Here is a 7,191-nt window from a genome sequence, read left to right on the forward strand (position 1 = left end):
ACATTATAAATCAGTGAATACATAACATTATAAATCAGTGAATACATAACATTATAAATCAGTGAATACATAACGTTATAAATCAGTGAATACATAACGTTATAAATCAGTGAATACATAACGTTATAAATCAGTGAATACATAACGTTATAAATCAGTGAATACATAACGTTATAAATCAGTGAATACATAACATTATAAATCAGTGAATACATAACGTTATAAATCAGTGAATACATAACGTTATAAATCAGTGAATACATAACGTTATAAATCAGTGAATACATAACGTTATAAATCAGTGAATACATAACGTTATAAATCAGTGAATACATAACGTTATAAATCAGTGAATACATAACGTTATAAATCAGTGAATACATAACGTTATAAATCAGTAAATACATAACGTTATAAATCAGTGAATACATAACGTTATAAATCAGTGAATACATAACGTTATAAATCAGTGAATACATAACGTTATAAATCAGTGAATACATAACGTTATAAATCAGTGAATACATAACGTTATAAATCAGTGAATACATAACGTTATAAATCAGTGAATACATAACGTTATAAATCAGTGAATACATAACATTATAAATCAGTGAATACATAACATTATAAATCAGTGAATACATAACATTATAAATCAGTGAATACATAACATTATAAATCAGTGAATACACAACGTTATAAATCAGTAAATACATAACGTTATAAATCAGTGAATACATAACATTATAAATCAGTAAATACATAGCACTTTAAATCAGTAAATACATAACATTTTAAATCAGTAAATACATAAAACTATAAATCAGTAAATACATAACACTATAAAACAGTAAATACATAACACTATAAATCAGTAAATACATAATACTATTTAATCAGTAAATACATAATACTATTTAATCAGTAAATACATAACACTATAAATCAGTAAATACATAGCACTTTAAATCAGTAAATACATAACATTTTAAATCAGTAAATACATAAAACTATAAATCAGTAAATACATAACACTATAAAACAGTAAATACATAACACTATAAATCAGTAAATACATAATACTATTTAATCAGTAAATACATAGCACTATTAACCAGTAAATACATAACACTATAAATCAGTAAATACATAACACTATTAACCAGTAAATACATAGCACTATAAAACAGTAAATACATAACACTATAAATCAGTAAATACATAATACTATTTAATCAGTAAATACATAGCACTATAAATCAGTAAATACATAACACTATTAACCAGTAAATACATAGCACTATTAACCAGTAAATACATAACACTATAAATCAGTAAATACATAACACTATAAAACAGTAAATACATAACACTATAAATCAGTAAATACATAATACTATTTAATCAGTAAATACATAGCACTATAAATCAGTAAATACATAACACTATTAACCAGTAAATACATAATACTATTTAATCAGTAAATACATAGCACTATAAATCAGTAAATACATAACACTATTAACCAGTAAATACATAGCACTATTAACCAGTAAATACATAACACTATAAATCAGTAAATACATAACACTATAAAACAGTAAATACATAACACTATAAATCAGTAAATACATAGCACTATTAACCAGTAAATACATAACACTCGATAGGTTGTAAAGATTTGGAATGTGAGTGTGTGCTTCAAGTTTGCAAGCAGATAAGGTGTTATAATGTACTCGCAAATGAAAAACAATGGGCGAATATTAACAAGCTTTTATTTTATACTCTTATATTCTACAAATTTAGTTATGAAGTTGTGTTACAGCGTTTTTAGAGAAATCAAATTTTTACAGCAACAAATCACAAACTTTTAGGAAACTGCTTGAAATAAGATACGGGCTTTTATGTGGTGATCATAACCATTTAGTTGAGATAAACTTAATTCTTATCGGTTTTTAGGATTTTAGGTGGCTAAATTCTTATGACTTTATGAATGATGACCGAACATTGATATTTACTGCCAAAAGTAGCGAGTAGTTTTGCAGCGTGCTTACAGTTATATTCAAAATAAGCTAAGTGAAAACCAAAAGAAAAACCGGAAAGCCAATAATAGAATAGTAAGCATTTCTTTATTTTCGTGGATAAGAGAAAACGTAAAAGAAAAAACAACTTAATTTTAATTCCAGAGACTCCATAAAAGGATAAAGCAAGAGGGTTCTTCAGTGACCCTGACAGCAAGGTGGTTCTGACAACTTACTCTTATTAGAAGTCTCGGTGTGATTACGAGTCTGAAAGTAAAGTGCCAACAGTCGAGGCCAGAACAAATTTAATTTGACGTAAGAAATGTTGGTTTCAGGGCAACGTTACGCCACTGGTTGGTTACGCTGAACATTCAGCTGCCTGGTATTTGTTATAACTTATAGTACGTACGTCATCATATGGTACACTGAACCCTACTGTACTGTCAACAGTTACCATCTTACTTTCTGTCCTGCTATATAATTATATACCTCGCGTCAATCACTGTCAAACTAATCTGCTATACTGCCTTTTTACCTGTTGCTGACAGTGTATCATTACCAACTATTTCACAACGGAGAATCGGCGGGAAAGGAGAGGGGGGGATGGGGAAAGGAGGAGGGGGGGGGGGTGGGGGGGGGGGGGGGGGGGGGGGGGGGGGGGGGGGTACCGCCCGGTACTATTTAAAAATGTATGTGTTAAAGACACCATTTGGTTAACACAGTTTACTTTTATATTTCCATCATGATACACTGACAAACGAAGCCTGATTCTGTCTGTCAAATGTTGTAAAAGTTCTAAAATGTAATTATTTTCTACCCAACTGTAGTGTAATGTACATTTTGTCAAGATCCTAAAACAAATCTAATCGTAACCGAACGTAAATGCTGTCGAAAACAAATGTTTATACTAGCTGAATAAAGGTCCTGCTGAAGACTGACGAACCTCGCACCACTTACTGCATCATGGTATTCGATTTATACTGCGTAATTGTAAGTGTCAATAATTCATAATTGGTTATTGAATATTCTACGTTTTGACGCTTTATTAAGGGTTTAGTACTTTAGTATACAATTACACGCGGTTTGACGTAATAACCATTCGGAGCCAAACAGCAATTACACAAATTATTATACAAATTAGCATATAATTAGCATACAATTAAAAAACGTCGGTATTAGAAAACTTCTACAAACAAAAACCTGCAGGTGTAATACACTAGCGGAATTATTCTCAACAAAAGGATGAACACCGCAAAATATTGGGAGAAGTTATACAAAATGAAAATACCAAACAAAATACCGAACATCACACCCTGAGAATGTGTTAAACAGAAAACTATTGCAAATCTTAACAAAGTTATCCCACCCTGCTGGTAAGATGACCGCCACAAAAGTCAAACCTGTCGGTCTATCTAAGTATCTAAGATGTAAGGGTAAACCTGTCAGTCTATCTAAGATTTAAGGGTAAACTTGTTGGTCTATTTAAGATTTAAGGGTAAACTTGTCGGTCTATTTAAGATGTAAGGGTAAACTTGTCGGTCTATTTAAGATGTAAGGGTAAACTTGTCGGTCTATCTAAGATGTAAGGGTAAACTTGTCGGTCTATCTAAGATGTAAGAGTAAACCTGTCGGTCTATCTAAGATGTAAGGGTAAACTTGTCGGTCTATTTAAGATGTAAGGGTAAACTTGTCGGTCTATCTAAGATGTAAGGGTAAACCTGTCGGTCTAGCTAAGATGTAAGGGTAAACTTGTCGGTCTATCTAAGATGTAAGGGTAAACTTGTCGGTCTATTTAAGATGTAAGGGTAAACTTGTCGGTCTATTTAAGATTTAAGGGTAAACTTGTCCGTCTATCTAAGATGTAAGGGTAAACTTGTCGGTCTATTTAAGATGTAAGGGTAAACTTGTCGGTCTATCTAAGATGTAAGGGTAAACTTGTCGTCTAGCTAAGATGTAAGGTAACTTGGTAAAATTGTCGGTCTATCTAAGATGTAAGGGTAAACTTGTCGGTCTATCTAAGATGTAAGGATAAACTTGTCGATATATTTAAGATGTAAGGGTAAACTTGTCGGTCTATTTAAGATGTAAGGGTAAACTTGTCGGTCTATCTAAGATGTAAGGGTAAACTTGTCGGTCTATTTAAGATGTAAGGGTAAACTTGTCGGTCTATCTAAGATGTAAGGGTAAACTTGTCGGTCTATCTAAGATGTAAGGGTAAACTTGTCGGTCTATCTAAGATGTAGGGGTAAACTTGTCGGTCTATTTAAGATGTAAGGGTAAACTTGTCGGTCTATCTAAGATGTAAGGGTAAACTTGTCGGTCTATTTAAGATTTAAGGGTAAACTTGTCGGTCTATCTAAGATGTAAGGGTAAACTTGTCGGTCTATCTAAGATGTAAGGGTAAAATTGTCGGTCTATCTAAGATGTAAGGGTAAACTTGTCGGTCTATCTAAGATGTAAGGATAAACTTGTCGATATATTTAAGATGTAAGGGTAAACTTGTCGGTCTATTTAAGATGTAAGGGTAAACTTGTCGGTCTATCTAAGATGTAAGGGTAAACTTGTCGGTCTATTTAAGATGTAAGGGTAAACTTGTCGGTCTATTTAAGATGTAAGGATAAACCTCTCGGTCTATTTAAGATGTAAGGGTAAACTTGTCGGTCTATCTAAGATGTAAGGGTAAACTTGTCGGTCTATTTAAGATGTAAGGGTAAACTTGTCGGTCTATTTAAGATGTAAGGGTAAACTTGTCGGTCTATCTAAGATGTAAGGGTAAACTTGTCGGTCTATTTAAGATGTAAAATTATGATTGAATTACAGTTTCTTATCCCATGAACACAATTGATAAACTGGCAATGGTTTAAATTTATAATATTTATTGACACTGTACAGGCGCTGTGACCATTACGTTGAGTAGAGCTAAATTCCTGGTTTTAAAGTTTTGTGCGATCCTGTCGGTAGTTTATTGAGTTTCGTCAAAAGTATGCACATATTTGAGGTGATTATGGGTATATTATGGCGACTTGGAATATATATTCTGGGATATTTTAATGTCGAGAAATTTCCATATTCAAATAACATTATGGTTAGTAATTTAAAAAATTACTGCAAACAATTCACTGAATTTTATAAATATTTATAAATATTTATCACTCTGTTTTAGACAGTCGCATTTTTAAATTTCTGGACTATTCAAATACAAAGAAAACGTTAATTAAGTTTTTATTAAACTATGCTGGAAGCATAAACCAAGCAAAGCTTTTTCAAATTCCTAATAAGCCTGCCTCAAAAAATACAGCCAGTACAAACGTATGCGATGCGGCAGAAACAAAAAAAGCTTTCTCTAGAAAGCCAAGAATTAATTCAATAAATTTTCTTTTCCGGAAACACTTATAATACGGTAGTATCAATACACCGCAATACAATAAATACTGGTCGACAAAAGTGGGAGCGAGCAAATACAATAAATACTGGTCGACAAAATTGGGAGCGAGCAAATACAATGTATACAAACATGAAAAAGTGGGAGCGAGCAAATACAATGTATACAAACATGAAAAAGTGGGAGCGAGCAAATACAATGTATACAAACATGAAAAAGTGGGAGCGAGCAAATGCAATGTATACAAACATGAAAAAGTGGGATGTACTCAGCATTGATAAACAGCACCAATCAATTAACAGGTACAATCTGAAGCCACGCATCCGCGAACAGAACAATCGAACCAAATTCAAACCTGCACTACAGTTCAAAAGTGTTAGAAAAGTTCAATAAATAGAGTCGGTAAAAGTGGGAGTGTGCAGTGTGCAGTGTGCAGTGTGCAGTGTGCAGTGTGCAGTGCGCAGTGTGCAGTGTGCAGTGTGCAGTGTGCAGTGCGCAGTGTGCAGTGCGCAGTGTGCAGTGTGCAGTGTGCAGTGTGCAGTGTGCAGAGTGCAGTATGCAGTGTGCAGTGTGCAGTGTGCAGTGCGCAGTGTGCAGTGTGCAGTGTGCAGTGTGCAGTGTGCAGTGTGCAGTGTGCAGTGTGCAGTGTGCAGTGTGCAGTGTGCAGTGTGCAGTGTGCAGTGTGCAGTGTGCAGTGTGCAGTGTGCAGTGTGCAGTGTGCAGTGTGCAGTGTGCAGTGTGCAGTGTGCAGTGTGCAGTGTGCAGTGTGCAGTGTGCAGTGTGCAGTGTGCAGTGTGCAGTGTGCAGTGTGCAGTGTGCAGTGTGCAGTGTGCAGTGTGCAGTGTGCAGTGTGCAGTGTGCAGTGTGCAGTGTGCAGTGTGCAGTGTGCAGTGTGCAGTGTGCAGTGTGCAGTGTGCAGTGTGCAGTGTGCAGTGTGCACTGTGTACTGTGCACTGTGCACTGTGCACCCTTGAATGTATTAAACATTGAATAGTTATAACGCAATACGTTTTTCTAATAAAATATATCTGAGTCTATAAAGTCTTATAAAAGAACAGTCAAATACAACGTAGTCATATCACTACAATTGTTCAAAAAAAGTGATAAAACACCTATTTTAGTGGCTAAATTGCCACTTAAGTTAATACTAGGATGATTGTTACTTCATAAGTACACCATTATTTAGGCTTTGTGCTTGAGCCGCTCATCTCATGGCACGACGTAACAGCTGAACAAGTTTTAACAAAACCCGATCTAATTCTGATAAAACAGTTTCCTCCAGCAAAATTTAATAGCAATCTTGCTATAACTAGCGAATCAAAATATAATAAAACACAATCATGATTATAATCAGGAAAACCAAGTAAAACATATGCTGTGAACATAAATTATTTACTTAAAACAAGCTACACGAACTTGAGGTGTTAAAATTATTTTCTCTGAAAACTCACGTGCCGTGGTTCACGGTAATGTTTTACACACGTGCCGTGGTTCACGGTAATGTTTTACACACGTGCCGTGGTTCACGGTAATGTTTTTACACACGTGACCGTCAAGAAGGTGTTTGATTGGCTCGTCAAATGTTGCACAAATCGCGCGCGTTCCACTTAGAGTTAATGAATACCGCTTGCTCTACAGCATTAATTTCCTCGTACAATAATCGAGTTTGTACCTGCCAATCAAGTTAAATGTTGGTCACGAGACACAATTCGACCACGTGTTTCAGATGCGGAGACCCTGGCAGAAAGTTTACCGCAAAATATGCGGAAAACTATATATTCATGA

The 7,191-nt window shown here is 34.5% G+C and overlaps 1 protein-coding gene across 1 annotated transcript in view; it reads right to left on the reverse strand.

The window, feature by feature from the left end:
- The window catches only part of LOC134824002 (actin-binding LIM protein 3-like), a 69,703-nt gene that overhangs the window by 16,733 nt on the left and 45,779 nt on the right, over positions 1 to 7,191 (reverse strand). The gene's annotated exons all lie outside the window — the stretch shown is intronic.

Source organism: Bolinopsis microptera, chromosome 12 (genome assembly GCF_026151205.1).
Source record: "Bolinopsis microptera isolate Bmic1 chromosome 12, MBARI_Bmic_1.0, whole genome shotgun sequence".
Taxonomy (NCBI): domain Eukaryota; kingdom Metazoa; phylum Ctenophora; class Tentaculata; order Lobata; family Bolinopsidae; genus Bolinopsis; species Bolinopsis microptera.